The 16,215-nt window shown below is 56.8% G+C and overlaps 1 protein-coding gene across 2 annotated transcripts in view; it reads right to left on the minus strand.

Moving 5' to 3' along the window:
* The window catches only part of LOC115655586 (neuroblast differentiation-associated protein AHNAK-like), a 38,029-nt gene extending 23,057 nt beyond the window's left edge, over window positions 1–14,972 (minus strand). For both annotated transcript variants that reach the window (XM_030571194.1, XM_030571193.1), the window contains exon 1: window positions 14,814–14,972. The gene's annotated coding sequence lies outside the window, so the exon portion shown is untranslated. The remainder of the gene's footprint in view (window positions 1–14,813) is intronic.
* Window positions 14,973–16,215: the final 1,243 nt, after the last annotated feature.

The following is a 16,215-nucleotide window of genomic DNA, read 5'->3' on the forward strand; positions in this document are numbered from 1 at the left end:
GGCGGGGTGGCTCTAGGAATTTTGCTGCGCCAAGCACAGCAGGCAGGCTGCCTTCCGCGCTTGCCTGCGGAGGGTCCGCTGGTCCCGTGGCTTTGGCGGACCTCCTGCAGGACCAGCGGACCCTCCGCAGGCACGCCTGCGGGAGGACTTCTGAAGCCCCAGGACCAGTGGACCCTCCGCAGGCAAGCCACCGAAGGCAGCCTGCCTGCTGTCCTTGCGGCGCCTGCAGGGCGCCCCCCGCGGCTTGCCGCCCCAAGCACGCGCTTGGCGTGCTGGGGCCTGGAGCCGCCCCTGGCCTGAGGGACTGAGCACTCAATGCTGCGTCAGCTCTTGCAGAATCAAAGGTGTCTGAATTCGGAGCCAAAATTGCAACCAGAAGCACAACACAATGAAGGGAATGTGCCCCGGAGTGGGGTGCAACCTACAGACCACAGCCTCTTCTGGCTTTAAAATCTATGAACGGTTGCTGCAGAGCTCAGAAATCAATGGAAGCAACCATGAAGCCGGAGATCTGGTGCTCAGGGCTGCCTGGGGAGCATGCAAGGCTAAAGTGGGGACTTCCCACCAGGAATGCTGCCAAGATGCAAATCTAAAGGAGATTGTGGAATTGAGTAAGCCAAAGGCAGCCCAGACGTTTTGCTTAGAATCTGAAGAGAGGCAATTATGTTAATAACAATGTGAAGGGAGATCGGCTACCACAGAATCTGCTCTCAGATCCATGATGTTGGGTGCTGCTATGTCCTGCCTCCAACCACCTGTCCCAGTGTTCAGCCCGTTGGGACACTGCACTCCTCCCTCCCCTTGAACTCCGCTGGAGAGGCCAAGGCTCAGCATCTCTCCAGCTCAGAGCCCTAGATACCACGGGCTAGATGCACCAGTCCCCTGTTGCCATCTGCAGGGCTGGTAGAACTTTGCATTGGTGGAAACCACTGCCCAAGCTGCAAAGAAGTGGGTCCAAAGTGTTTCCCTGTAAGTCCACAGCTCCTAAATGACCACCAGTGGCAGTCAGTCTGTGTCACCAAGGCACAGAGCTGTCTGGGGATTAACCTGCATTTGTGCTTAAAACAAAACCCACCATCCTGAAGACCACAGATCTGAACATGGAGTGTTCAAAAACATCAATAGGGAAAGGAATAGCAGCAGCTGTGCAACACATCGTCAGATGTAACCCTGATTGCCCCTCTCCTTTATCTGCCACACCACCCTTGCCAGCCAGGGGCACTGGCCAGCTGGGTCTGGGAGCATCACAGGTAATATTCAGAGCCACTGGACAGCTTTCTAAAGGCAACTGCTTAAACCTGAGCCCCTCCCAGCTCCCCAGACCAGTCCCTAGGTCTCCAGTCCAGATATACTGTCAATGTACTCTCCAAGCCAGGAGAAGGGCATCCCAGGGCAGGGGGAACAGTGGCATCACTCGCCATTCCAGCATTTACACATTTTTAAAACAATAATTTAAAGAAAAGTTAATGAGATGTTGTCAGGCAGATTAAGCCTCCCTGGCTTAAAACTCAAACCAGGTGAGTCCTCCACCATCTCAAACACCTGGGGAGGTGAGTTGTCTTTGCAAATCCATAGCCTTGTTGCAGGAAAATAGTAAATAAAAAAAATTTTAGTGGGTCACACACAATTTATATGTCAGGCTCCCTTTATAACAAGAATGGCATGTGCACACGCACTCACCCACACACACCTGTGCACTGGCAAGGTGTGTGCACACCCACCCGTGCCTCCATCGCTATACGTCATCCCATTCCGTCACCCTTCCGCTGTGCAGCACCTTACTCCAGGGCAGCTGCACGGCTGTTCACAGGCTATGCTGCTCTGCACCGTAAGGTGCTCAGATCTGGTACAAGCTTTCTAATGGAGTTCTGACCACGCAGCAAAGCACCCACCCAGGAGCCCTGCTGAAATGCAAACCAGTCTGCTCTGGGAGGAGCCATGGAGCCAGTGTCTGTTCTCAGGATCATGCTGTAAATCGGAGTCACCTGCACCATTCCCCCTTCCCTCCAGAGCCCAAAGATGGCAGGAAAAAACTACGGCTGGCCAGGCCTGGCACATTGGCTGGTCCCTGGGCCATGCGTGAGATGGTGTTCTAGCCCAGTGCTTCTCAAAGCCAGGTCGCTGCTTGTTCAGGGAAAGCCCCTGGTGTGCCAGGCCGGTTTGTTTACCTGCCGCGTCCGCAGGTTCGGCTGATTGCGGCTCCCACTGGCCGTGGTTTGCCGCTCCAGACTAATGGGGGCTGCGGGAAGTGGCATGGGCTGAGGGATGTGCTGGCCTTCCCGCAGCCCCCATTGGCCTGGAGCAGCGAACCACGGCCAGTGGGAGCCACAATTGGCCAAACCTGCGGACGCGGCAGGTAAACAAACCGGGGCCCGCCCCGCCCCGCCAGGGGCTTTTCCTGAACAAGCGGCAGACCAGCTTTGAGAAGCACTGGGCTAGAGCCCCAGAAAGGCTCTCACTAAGCAGCCTGATGGCTCTACTGTCCTGCAGGTTCATGCAGGGTGCCCGGACCCAAGAGGTGATGTCTGCATCGCACAGGGTCACACAGGCTGGAACCACTCAACTTGTTTGGTTTCTGAGTAATTTGGAAAACTGCAATGAAATGGAGAACAAACTGGTTTGTTCCTCTCAGGTGGCTCAGGAGAGAGGCCTGTGGGGTGGGTGTGGAAGCCTCCGAAGTGACTCAGCGTGCACCAGGGCTGCTATGAACGGAGGGAGAGGCCAGAAGTCTCAGCCAGCCCTCTTGGGCCTTTCGGTCCCACATGCCAGCCAGCACAGGGCCCAAAGTCCAGCCCATCTGGGATCAAAGCAGGGAAAGAATCGCATGGCCGGCTTGTTCTGCCCACTTGGAGGAAAGGCCCCAAAGGTCTGTGTGCCTAACCCTCCTCTCTCCCCCACCACACGCTACCTCCCAGCCCCACCCCACAGCTGCTGTCTTCCTCTCCCTATAGGCCATGCCTCTGCACTCCACTCTGCGGGGTGATCTCCCAGCATTACGCTAAGCCTGGTGCTGCAGCACTGGGAGATCTTGGGGGGCAGGGCACCTCCACATCATGGCATCTTATCCTGCCCATGGCAGCTATAGACAAAATGGCAGGGGAAAGGTTGGGGTTCCTGTGCCCCCAGCAAGGCTCATAGGAGATTTCCCCAGGGAGCCTGGCGTGAAGAAGGCCTTAGGCCATGGTAATACTGGTAGCACCAACATCTGAGCACCTATTCACCATGAAACAAGCGGTGGAGGAGATCCAACTCCCACTATATGTCAGCTCCACCACAGACCTGGCACAGGCCAAGCTGCAAGAGGGGAAGGCTTCCAGTGAGTGCAAGAGCGCTTGCCCCTCCAGCCTGGCAAGGGAAAACCCTGCAGGCATCCTGCACAGCAATGCCAGCCATGTAGTCACCAAGCTGCTGGTGCTATTCTCAGATTCACCACGTGTTTCAGCCCTCAATATTTTTAGATGCATCTGCCCTGCACATAGGCCTTTCACTGGGCAAACTCATACTCCACGAGGAGAGCATTATTCCTCCCCTAGACGAACGGTATGCACAGCAGCTGTGAAACAAAACCTCCCTCCCGAGTCTTGCTGGGGCTTTGCAAAGGTACAGTCTCTATCCCTCCAGCTGCAGCTCCCCTAGGCATGCGGACACACCTGGGCATGCTGCAGCTCCTTTGCCTCACAGAAAAGGTGACAAAGGCTCAGCTCCTAACCCTGGCCTCCAGCCCTGCCTCCCTGTGCACATGTCAGACATTTCAGCTCCTCCTTCCACAAGTCCCAACCCCTGGAGAACCTCGCAAGCGACTGTCTTTATTTCCGCACAGGCTGTGAATGTTCAGATTCCAAAGAAACCCGCAGCGTCCCATCCTCTGGGGACAGGCAGCAGCCAGGCAGCTGGTATTGATTCAAAAAGGGAGAAGCAGAGGCAGGGAGAAAAGCTAGGAAGCTCTGGGCCTAGGGAGACTAACCTGTCATCCCTGCTGTGGCATCTCAGCCCAGACCATGGAAGAAGCTGGGAGCCTTCTTGCAGGACTTGATGGCCCAGACAGCCCCAGGTTAGGATGGGTGGCACCCCCAACCCAGGACATTATTCCACCCCGCATTGCAGAGCTGGGTCTGAGATGGCTTGGAGTGTGCAGACTGCATGGTCCCACTCTGGGCTCACCCAGTGGCATGCACACGAGACTCAGCCCAGCCCGGCCTCATCACTTCTCTGTTCTTGCACTCAGGTGTCTGCTCAAGGGCCAGTTCCACTCCAGGTCACAGCTGCCTTCACTCCTCCCCCATCTCCAGGCGTTTGGAAAGAGGGAGCAGCTTGTGGCTGAGCTGCTGTGCAGCAAGGCTGTGCGTGCCCAGACAGCTGCCCCACCCTTCCCCAGAGGCAGCTGCATTTCCCAGCTGGGTGACATGATCCCTCTGCATCGGTTTGCTACATGTGCAAAGAGCTGGTGTCACAGCTGGCTCATGGCAAACCAGAGAGGCTGCTGCCAGGCCCACGTAATCCCTGCTTCAGGGGTTTCCTCCAATCTTCAGTGATCCTTAATGTCCTCTTCTCAGCACCTCCATAGGCTGAAACCCTGCTTGCTGCATAGCCGAGTCATTACACCAATTCGCTCAAAACATACTGAGATAATCATCCCCAGGCCTCAAGAAAGAGAAGAGCTGCACACTGCTCCCAGGGGATAATCTATGATCCCAGGCCACCGGTCAGCACCTCCAGCCTCCAATCTGCAATTGGGAAGGGTCCCGGGCAGCCATCTCCAGAGCTCCAGCTGCCATCACCATCCAAACCATCTCCAGGAGAGGGAGGACTGAGACCGGAGGCAGACCAGAGACAGTTAGGTGTCTACCACACACACAGCGTGGGGAAGACACATGGCAGCAAGTGCACTAATCCCCTTAGGCCCACTGGACACTGTTAGTTACTGTTGTGTGCACAGAGACGATAGGCTGACGCAATCCCAAACTTCCACTCAGGACACAAAGGGAAGATCTGCTGAGCGAAGCTGGGGCTGCAGTGGCAGCTAATCTCGGAAAATCCATGGCCAGCACACAATCAGCCAGGTGACCTTTGCCAGCCTCGGTGGAGACCGAGCAGAGATTTCACAGGGTGAGTAAGACAGACTCTAAGTTCAACACCAAGCCACAAATGCATCCCCTCTGCTCCAGCACAGCACCCGGGAACCTCCAGCCCCCAGACATGACTGCATCTCCTCTGCTCCAGCACAGCACCCGAGAACCTCCTGTGCCAAGCCATGGCAGCATCCCTTCTGTCGTGGCGTGCACACATATGGCAGCATCCCCTCCATCATGGTGCGCACACATTGTTAAACTATGTTCTACACAGTTTGAGATCTTTAGAACAAGACTCTGTGGTTTTCACTCTTCCTGTGCTCATCCCTTGAATGCCAAAGCCTCCATGCTACCCCCCTGTGGCAGGAGGACATGTGTTGGGCTATCCACATAAGTGCCATGCAGCTAACAACCAAACACTGGACCACTGCACACACCCAGCATCCAACCACCCACCCCGGTAGCTCCCACTCTGCAGCCTCTCGGCTGGGGAAAAATAAAGATTTAAAAACTCACTTGGGGAGATTCCTGCTTCCCCACGTCCTCTCATGCAGCCCCTTCAGACTGAGTCTCTGCCAGCGCTGCCATGGCTCAGGGGAAATTGCTGGCCCCTCAGCCAACTGAACCTACAGGCTCTGCAGGGCAATGCGTGCGACACAACATGGCCGCCCTAAGCAAGGAAACTCGTGCTGTGGTGGCGGCAGGTGGCCAGTGACCCTCCCAGGCTCCTGTGAGCAAGGCCGGCTGCAGTAACACAGCCTGTGCTAGAACACTGCCCCGTGGCACCGCCAGCCCAGAACCCAGGGTCCTGTTCTAGACACCCTTCCCCCACAGTCTGTTTGATCTGTGGGGACTGGCATTAGCCTAGCTCAGGATGCCACTCCCTCTGGCACAGCCGCTCTGCTTTATACCAGCTTAATTGTACATGGCAGCAAACACAGATAAATGGCTCCTGCAGCTGCTGCAGCCAGTTCTCAGGAGATTCTCCATCCATCTCCTCCCCAGAGTGTTCCTCCAGCTACATCATGAGTGGTCACATCCCATCACACCCATGCACTGGGGTGCACATGTGGGCACACACTCACACATGCATGCACACGCTCATCCCCAGACAGGTGCATGCACACGCACAGACAGATGTACGTGTGCACACCCACACAGACTGAGGGACGCGTGCATACACACCCAGAAATAGCTGTACACATGTGCACACACAGACAGATGTACGTGCATGCACACTCCCTGAGACAGAAGTATGCACCCACCCACGGATGCACAGAGACATATACAGTGAGGTGTACACACATGCACACACACAGATGTCCACGTGTGCGCACACACCCAGAGACAGATGAATGTGCCCACCCACACATAGATATGCACATGCGCACACACCCACATGTGCACAACCAGACCAATGCACAAACAGAGATCGGCCCAAGAAGGAAAATAAAGAACGAGTCCAGGAATGAGGAACAGACAGGACAAGAAGGGCAAAGGGGGGTGCTGGAGGGCACTGAAAACACTGTTCTGGTGTCAAGGAAGGAGCCAGGGATGACATGCCCCATATGCAGGGCCGCCGAGAGGATTCAGAAGGCCTGGGGCAAAGAGGGGGAGCGAACGTAAAAAAAAGGTGCCACCCGCTGCGGCGCTTGTACTCACCGGGCGGCGCTCCAAGTCTGCGGCGGCGGGTCCTTCACTCGCTCCACATCTTCAGCAGCACTGAAGGACCCGCCACTGAAGTGCCACCGAAGGAGCAAGTGAAGGGCCCACCACCAAAGTGCCGCCGAAAGAGCCGGATCACCACCGGGTGAGTAGCCAGGGAAGGGATTCTCAGCCAGGGCTCGCAGGGCCCCTATGGGGTCCAGTGCAAACTGGCCCACTTGCCCCCCCCTCTGGGTGGCCCTGCCCATATGGCAGCAAGCAGAGGTGGGAGCACCCACCATTGCCCACCAGTGACACATTTCTAGCTCTGCTGCCCACCGAGGCTGACAGGCTATTGTAGGGTCCGCTCCTGCCCAACCGCTCCACAGTGCATGCAAAAGTCCTTCTGTGCTCTTTGCCCAGCACCCTGCAGACTTCACACATCCGTCTTTGGATGTGACTGCGAGGGGCGCTGGGCCGAGAACAATGTGCCGCTTTGCTCTCGACTTGGGACTGGCCTCTGTGAACAAGTGGGCGCCTGTGTTCCCCAGGGACACGCTGCTCTTTCCAATAAGTGCCGAGAGTGAAAGGGGGGTGGGTTGTGCGGGAGGCAGAGCAGCAGTCCTCACCAGAGCCCTTGGAACAGCGCCACATCCCTGGTGACTTGAATAGCACCAGAAAGTCACATGACTGCCTTCGAAATCCAGTTACTGACCCAGCCCAGCACGTTGGCTCCAACCACATCAGCATCTGGATCACAAGGCAACCTCTGATTTTCTCTCTGTCACCATAGTGGCCCATCCATCCAGCCTCCTTACATGCCCATCGAGCTCTCTATCCCCATTACCCACCTCCATCCATCCATCCATCCAGGCATCCCCACACATCACGCTCTGTGGGTTTTAGTCTGCTGCCCATCACCCTCGTATCTGAGTACCTGCCACGTAAAATCAATAGTGGGCTTCATGTAGTCAGTGGAGAAGGGTGCGGAGCCTGGGCCTTGGAAGGAGTGGGCTCAAATCTCTGCACCACAACAGACTTGCTGTGGGACCTTGGCCAAGTGGCTCTCTCTGGGCCTTGGCTCCCACCTGCCCAATGGGGATAACAGCAAGGATGTGAGAGGATAAATAGAGTGTAGCCCAGATGCTATAGGGACAGGGGACAGGTAAGTCTCTAAGGGCACTTCTCTCTTTAGGGGAAGGGGGGATATTCTGCCTAGTGTTGGTGGATTTTTCTGCATCCAAAGAGAATGGGGAAGTGAGGGCACAATGGAGGGGTCGCAACAGGAGACCAGCCACTGGCTGTCCAAAGAGAAGGGATCCCCCTGGCCGCAGCAAAGACTCAGTGGGAGAGTCCATCCTGTGCACAAACATTGAGTGCATCATGCCAGCAGGCCTGTGCCAATGCACCCAGCTTCTTGTTTCACAGAGGGGCCCAGAGCACAGGTTGCTGGGGCAGGCTAACAGTTCTGGTGCCTGCAAGCAGGGCAGAGTCACTTTAAATAGCTGGCAGGGTAGGAATCAAGGGAGGATGCACTATCCAGAATTCCTATTCTTTGCTGGCCATAGAGAGTGAGTACTGGCCAAGGCCTTTCTGGGCCTCAGCTACGCTTTGCCTGTTGGTTACTTTCCTCCTGACCTAGGAACCAGGAGCCAGAGACAGCTGGGAATGGAGAGGGTGCTGAGCCAGCCCAAGAGTTAACACACGACTGGTTTCCCAAGCATACAAATGAGAAAGAGTTTCCACACGAGCCCCGATACACCTCCCACCCCACCTCAAATCCCCCACACACCCCCACATACACACACCCCAAACCTCTACACACACACACACCCAAAACCCCACACACACACACCCAAAATAAACCCACACACCCGCATACACACACCCCAAACCCCTGCACACACACCCCAACCCTCCCACACACACCCCCAAAAAAACCCACACACACCCCCACATACACACATCCCAACCCTCCCACACATACCCCAAAACCCCCACGCACACACCCTGAATCCTTAGTAACACACACTATAAATCCTTACGCACACCACCACCCCTAGGCTCCACAAATGCACACACCTCCAAACCCACTCCCACCTCAACACCATTGCCATCTCCCTACCCACAACTCGCCACTCCTTGCACACACACAACTGTGAGAGTCATTTATATAAGAACTTAGACAGACTGACACACACCCATGCTGTGGTGATAGGTGCCTAGGTAAGAACCTGGCTAGACCCATATACACACATATACACACACACTTTGTTGCTCTCACTTGTTGCAGCTTGTCTCACGTTTTTATGGCAAGCTCTCCAGGGCAGGGAATGGGCCTTTATTTCATTTGTCTGTGTAACACCCTGTGAGTTTATGGATGCTGCAGAAACCATAGTAATTGCTCCTGGGGCTGGCGCTTCCCACAGCACCTAGCTATTTACCTAACCATGTTACAACACTGGGGCAAGCCCACGCAGAGAGAGCAGGACAATACGAATATGAAGCAGCAAGGAAGCTGCAGCCTCTGCCTGTCACGCCTGAGTTCCCAGAACCAGAGAGGGAGCAGGAGGTGATGAGAGAGGACACCTGGCTCCTCCTGTGCCTCCTCGTGTGCTCCACCATGTCTCATCTCTCTTTCACACTGGTAAGTCTGCTTGGAAGGGCCCCTGAATTATCTCTCACCGAGCCCTGTCCCCCATTTCCATGAGCTGTGAAAGCCAGGCAGCTTCCATATCGTGCTGCCTTTGTGCCCACTGAGCAGCTCCCTGGTATTTCTTACCCGCCATAGAGCAGTCTGGGCACCCAGACCGCTGCCCTCAGAACAAAGAGTCCATCGTCCAGGGGCGCTGGAACAATTTGTATAGTGGGGGTGCTGAGAGCTACTAAACCCTGTGTGTGATGGAAACCACTTCAAGCCGGGGGAGGCCACCTAGTTCAAGCACTTATGCCAGTGCCTAGCACAGGAGTGAGCAAACTACGGCCCACGGGCCACATCTGGCCCACCAGCCAATTTAATCCAGCCCTCAAGTTCCCGCTGGGGAACAGGGTCTGGAGCTTGCCCCACTCCTATGCTCCAGCTGGGAAGCGGGGTCGGGGGCCACTTTGCATGCATGTGCTGCAGCTCCTGGAAGCAGTGGCGTGTCCCCCTCCGGCTCCTACGTTTAGGGGCAGCCAGGGGATTCCACATGTTGCCTAGTCTGCAGACGTTGCCCCCGCAGCTCCCACTGACCGGGAACTGTGGCCAATGGGAGCTGCAGCGGCGGCGCCTGAGGACGGAGCAGCGCGAAGAGCCGCCTGGTCATGGCTCCACATAGGAGCTGGAGGGGGGACATGGCCGCTGCTTCCAGGAGCTGCTTGAAGTAAGTGCCACCCGAAGCCTGCATCCCTGACCCTGTCCCATGCCCCAACCCCCTGCCCCAGCCCTGATCCCCCTCCCACCCTCCAAACCCCTCAGTCCCAGCCCAGAGCACGCTCCTACACCCCAGCCCCTCATCCCCAGCCCCATCCCAGAGTCCTCACCCCCAGCTGGAGCCCTCACCTCCCCCACACTCTACCCCAGCCCAGAGCCCCCACCCTGATCTCCTCATTTCTGTCCCCACCCCAGAGTCTGAACTCACAGCCACAGCTCTCACCAGCCTCCCCCGTACCACTGCTCCAGCCCTGATCCCCCTCCTGCCTTCCAAACCCCTCAATCCCAGCCTGAAGCACCCTCCTACACCCCAAATCCCTCACCCCCAGCCCCACCCCAGAGCCCACACCTCCAGCCAGAGCCCTCACACACACTCCTGCACTCCAACCCCAATTTTGTGAGCATTCATGGCCTGTGATACAATTTCCATACCCAGATATGGCCCTCGGGCCAAAAATTTTGCCCACCCCAGTCTAGCACATCTCCCCCTAACACACAACCTCCACCACCATGGCCTCACCTGGAGAGGTGGGGAAGATCCCTGTGAATGAACCAAAAAGGCCAATTGTGTCATCCAGACAGTTCCAACATGCATCTAGACCAGGGGTGCGGGCTCCAGGAGTGGGACCAGAAATGAGGAGTTCAGGGTGTGGGAGGGAGCTCTGGGCTGGGGTGGGGGAGTAGGTTGCAGAGGGAGTATGAGAGCTCCAGCTGCTGGGGTGGGCTCTGGGGTGGGGCTGGGAATGAGGAACTTGGGGTGCAGAAGGGTGCTCCTGACTGGGACCAAGGGGTTTGGACGGTGGAAGGGGGATCAGGGCTAGGGCTAGGGCAGGGGGTTGGGGTGCGGGAAGGGGTGCAGGCTCTGGCTGGGAGTGCAGGCTCTGGGGTGGGGCTGGGGATGAGGGGTTTGGGGTGCAGGAGGGCACTCCAGGCTGGGATCAAGCGGTTCGGAAGGCAGGAGGGGAATCAGGGCTGGGGCAGGGGCTTGGGGCACAGAGAGGGGCTATGGGGTGCAGGCTCTGGGCGGCACTTACCTCAAGCAGCTCCCAGACGCAGTAGTCATGTCCCCCCTCTGGCTCCCATGCAGAGCTGCAGCCAGGCGGCTCTGCGTGCTGCTCCATCCGCAGGTGCCACCCCTGCAGCTCCCAATGGCTGCAGTTCCTGGCCAATGGGAGCTGCAGGGTGGTGCTTGGGGCAGGGGGCAGCATGCAGAGTGGACCTCCCTGGTTGCCCCTACACGTAGGAGCTGGAGTAAGGCCACGCCACAACTTCCGGGAGCCACATGGCGCCACCCACGACCCTGCTCCCCAACTGGAATGCCAGAGTGGGGAAAATCCCAGACCCCACTTCCCAGGGGGAGCTCAAGGGCCAGCTTAAAATGGCTGGCGGGCCAGATCCGGCCTGCGGGCCGTCATTTGCCCACCCCTGATCTAGACAATCCATGGGCTCTTTGTCACAAGGAGAGAGGATTTACAGACAAGCTTCCATTCCAAACACAGGCAGGACATGGTCCTGAACCTTCGCTGAGGCATCCAGTCTAGTCTCCTCATTGCAGCTCCATGCACTGGGGTGCACAATGCAGATAGGCAGGAGCAGTTCTGCCCTCACACAGAAAGCAGCTGAGGAATGGTCCCTCGGTAGCGGTCCATTCTCTGACTGCATACGCTTCCCCTTGTGCTCTGCATCTTCCCCTGAAGAAAGCGCTGCTCTTTGCAGGAGGGGAAGAAGGAAGTCAGAGTGGATAGAACTGCAGCACTCTCCGAACGGTCAAGAGATGGTCTCATGCCAGCTGGGGGAACACACACTGCCCCTTGCCCCGATCAGTTTGCCACATGCTTCCAGAGGGTGCAGCAACAGCTAAGCCGCCTTGACTCTTGCAAACACCAAGCACAAGATTATACACGTAGATATCCAAGTCCCTCTGTAAATAAGTGTATTGCCTAATAATAGGCCTAGGCACAAAAGAGCTGCAAGGGGATCATGGAAACATATTGTAACTTCTAACAGCCTCGCCCCTCCTTCCCCCGCGCACACACACACACACGCAAACCCTGTACGGCTCGCAGGCCTCCTGACACTCTTTGCAAACTGCATCAGTGTCATAAGACCACACCAAACAGTCAAGCTCCTATTACAGGGAGTGGGATACCCAGCTGGAAGAGGGACCCTGAGCTGCTCAGAGGACTGCCTTGGGACCTCTAGGCCACAAGTCAAGCTTCTCTGCAACAGCCCCTCTCTGTCACTGACTCTGCCCCGCTGCTCTCTCTTCACCTCTCTCAGTGCTCCCTTCTCTCAGGCAACCACCACGGTGGGGGACTGTCTGCTTGTCCCTTCTGTGCCCCTAGACCACAGCTCAGCACCAACATACTAATTAGTGTCCTCTGGAAGAACATCCCCAGTGCCTGTAATAAAAATAAAAAATAACAGCTCTCTAGCCCCTGGCACTCAGAGGGTTAATGGCACTTTATGACTCTTAACCAAGCCACACTTGTGAGCTAGTGCAGAGCTGCCACACTCATTTTAACAATGGCCAAACTGAGGAACAGAGCAGTTGATATATTTTGGAATAGAACTCAGAAGTTCAGATGCTCAGACACATGCTTTAACCAGTAGATACCACTCCCCTCCCACACGGAGACTAGAACCCAGGTGTCCTGCTCCCAGACCCCCTGCTCTAGTCCATTACCCCCACTTCCCTCCCAGAGCTGGGGAAAGAACCCAAGAGTCCTGGCTCCCAGCCTGCCTCTCATCCAGTGGGCCCCTCCCAAATACACCAGTGTTCAGAAGCCTGAAGTTACATCTCCCCAAGCTTCAAAAGCCTCAAGAAGGTCTTTAAGGTGCAACAGGACTCTGTTGCTTTTTACAAGAAGAGCTTGTCATTTTATAGACTTCTGGATTTCCAAACCCACAAGGGCCATACTGCTCATCTAATCTGACCTCAATAGGACAGGCCAAAGAATTCCACCCAGTAATCTCACCCTCCAGGGAATGGTACCTCCAGCGAAGAGCAGGCTCCCCACAAGCCCTCCCCATAGCAAGTGACAGCTGAAACACAAAATTATCACTTGGTGCTTAAGCAACCCAGCTGACAACCCACAGGGACCACGGCACCAACTCCTGGCTGCCCTGTGCAAAGTTCTCCATCTAACAGTCACACATCAGTCCTTCTGTCTGTCTGATACCTGCACTTCAGTCTGGCCATCTCTCCAGACCTCTGGGCCCCACTCATCTCCAGTTTCCCAGCCCAAGTACAAACTGATCCCCGACTTCGAAATGCAACTGTCTCTCTGCACGAATTGAATTGAACTTGGAACCTGCTACCAGCCATTCTGGGCCCTTTGCCACAGGGAACATGGAGTTAATCCTGAGTGTCAACAACAGTCAAATAAACTTTTGTAGTGAGTGGAGCCCGAAACAAGCTGCCAGGCCCAGAGCAGCAGAATGGGGGCGGGGGGTTGGGCTGGGTCCTTCTTTCCCTGCGAGTGAGGCACAAAGGGACTGACTGGCCCTTCAATAGAGGGTTGGGTCAGCGACCAGAAAGGGGTTGTGACGGCCCCACGGGCTGCGCCAGGGCAACACAGCGCTGCTGCCTCCAAACTGGCAGAGAAGGTGCCACACCCTGAGCGCAACTAAGCGCAGCGCCTGAGCTACCCCCCAGCCCGCAGCGCCAGGAAACCACAGACCTGGGGCTCATCAGACCTGCAGGCTTCCCTGCCCCACAACCACACAAGTTCCCCAGCCGGGCTCAGACCTCCCTAGAAGGCACCATGCACTCCAGCATAGGGTGGGGTGGACGCACATTACAAGATTGGGGGGGCTCTTTGCTCCCAGACTTGAGCAGGGACACAGTTCTTCCCCAAACCCTGCACACACACACCCTGTGCCTCTCACAGGCCTGCACTGGCGACGCCTGGTTTGAATTAGTCACTCTTTCCAACCACCACATTCCACAGGCGGCTGGAGCGGGTCCAGTGCGGGGGTCCCCACCCATCGGGAGAGGGGGGCTCGGGACAGCTCCAGCACCGCGGCTGCATGGCCACTCAGCAAAGCTCCCCAGAGCAGATTCCAGGCTCCAGCCCCCCACCAAATTGCCCCCAGCCCAAACCTGGAGCAAGAGAAAACTTCAACATGCCCTGTATACAACCGCCACCTACACACACACCCTGCCTATACACATCCCATATACATCCCCCTGCATGCACGTCCCACATACAACCCGTGCCTACATACACCCCATATACCCACGCTCATACGCATGCCCAATACACAACCCCCGCCTATATACACACACAACACCTCTACACACCTCATATGCAACCCCACCTATATATACCTCATAAATACAACCCATATGCAAACGCCAGCTATATACAGACCATACACAACCCCCTACAAATCCCCCCATATACAACTCCCACAGCCCCTGCCTTCAACCCTCCCGTACACACCCAGCCCCTCCCTCACACACACGCCCCCTGCAGCTGCGGGGACTTCTACCCCCTTGTCACCCCCCGCCAGGACTCTCAGCGCCAGACCCGACCCGGTCCCTGCCCTAGGCGCAGCGAAGGCTCCAGCTCGGGAGGAGGCAGAAAGTGCCGCCGGTCCGGGTCCTGGTCCGGCCCCAGCCCCAGGTTTGGTGCCAAGGGCGGGTCCCCTCTGGCCGAGTGCCCGGGGCCGCTGGTCCTTACCTGCGGGTCAGTGGCTCTCAGCCTCCCGGTACAGCCATGCCCGGCAGGGTCCCGGTACTGCCCAGCCCCGAGCCCGCTCCCGGATTCCTGGCGGCGGTGGCTGCTCCCTGGCACGCAGGGTCCGGTCCTGTCCCGGCGGCGGAGCGCACGAAGTGGACGCCGCTCGGCGCTGGGCTGGGCTCTTGTAACTCAGCTCGGGCTGGGTGTGTCTCTCCCCTTCCCAGAGCCGCGCTGCTGGGAGGGAGGGACCAAGAGCCAAGCCAGCTTCGAGCAGAGAGAGCGAGTCACCCTGCCGAGCCGGGCCGCGCTGGGGATCCCGGCCGTGGCCGGGGGCGCACACCCCGGCCAGCCCTCTCCCTCCCATGCCCAGGTGCGCCCTGGCATTGGCATACCCCAGGCCAGCAGCACCCTGCTCGGTCCCCGGGCTGAGAGCCCCTCCCACGGCCAGACATGCATCCACCTCCCCAGGAAAAAAAAAAAACCAAATCCCGCTGGGGGCCCAAGCCTGAACCCCAGACAATCTAGAGCAAGCTGGCCCAGAGGGTTAGATTTGTGCCACCCCCTCCTGCCCTGTGGGCTCCACCACCTCGGATCAGAGGGCTGAACAAGAAGCTGTCTGTGACTCCCCCTGACTCTCCCTGACTAGGCACCCATCAGACTGAGCTCCGCTCCCCTGCTCTGGGCTTAGAGCAGCTTACAGAGAAGCAAAAAAAAACAAAAAATGCAGAGACCCAGCCAAGGTTAGCATCTTCCACCCCATTCCACACATCCTGCCTGCACCAATCTCCACACAGCCACGTGAAAAGAGGGCACAACTTCACCGAGAAAAGGGGCTGCAAACCTGCTACAAGATGGCCCCAGGAACAATCAACCCCCAGACATGACTGCATCCCTTCTGCTCCAGCACATCATTCAGGAACCTCCAGCCTCAGACACGACTGCGTCCCCTCTGCTCCAGCTCATCAACCAGGAACCTCCAGCCCCAGACACGACTGCGTTCCTTCTGCTCTAGCACAGCACCCAGGAACCTCCAGCCCCAAACGCGACTGCATCCCCTCTGTTCCAGTGCATCACCTGGCACCTCCAGCCCTAGATATGATTGCAGCCCCTCTGGTCTAGGAACCCTCTCACATGAAGGTGTGGCTGCATCTCAGTATTATAACATGGTTTCTAGGCAAAGACTATTTATTCAATATCACAGGGCACCGGGTGTTTAAGTCTCTTCCATCCTGCTATTTTTTTTTTAATCTGAAACATGACTTTGAAATCTTCTGTCATTCAGTTCCAGACCTGGCTTTTAATAGCCCTTTCCCATTACTCAACTTACCCATCACGTTTTGTGTTAAATACCTAATTATGGCCTTACATGTCCCAGTGAGTGTCCTGGAGCAAGACATGTACC

This window comes from Gopherus evgoodei, chromosome 7 (genome assembly GCF_007399415.2).
Source record: "Gopherus evgoodei ecotype Sinaloan lineage chromosome 7, rGopEvg1_v1.p, whole genome shotgun sequence".
NCBI lineage: Eukaryota > Metazoa > Chordata > Testudines > Testudinidae > Gopherus > Gopherus evgoodei.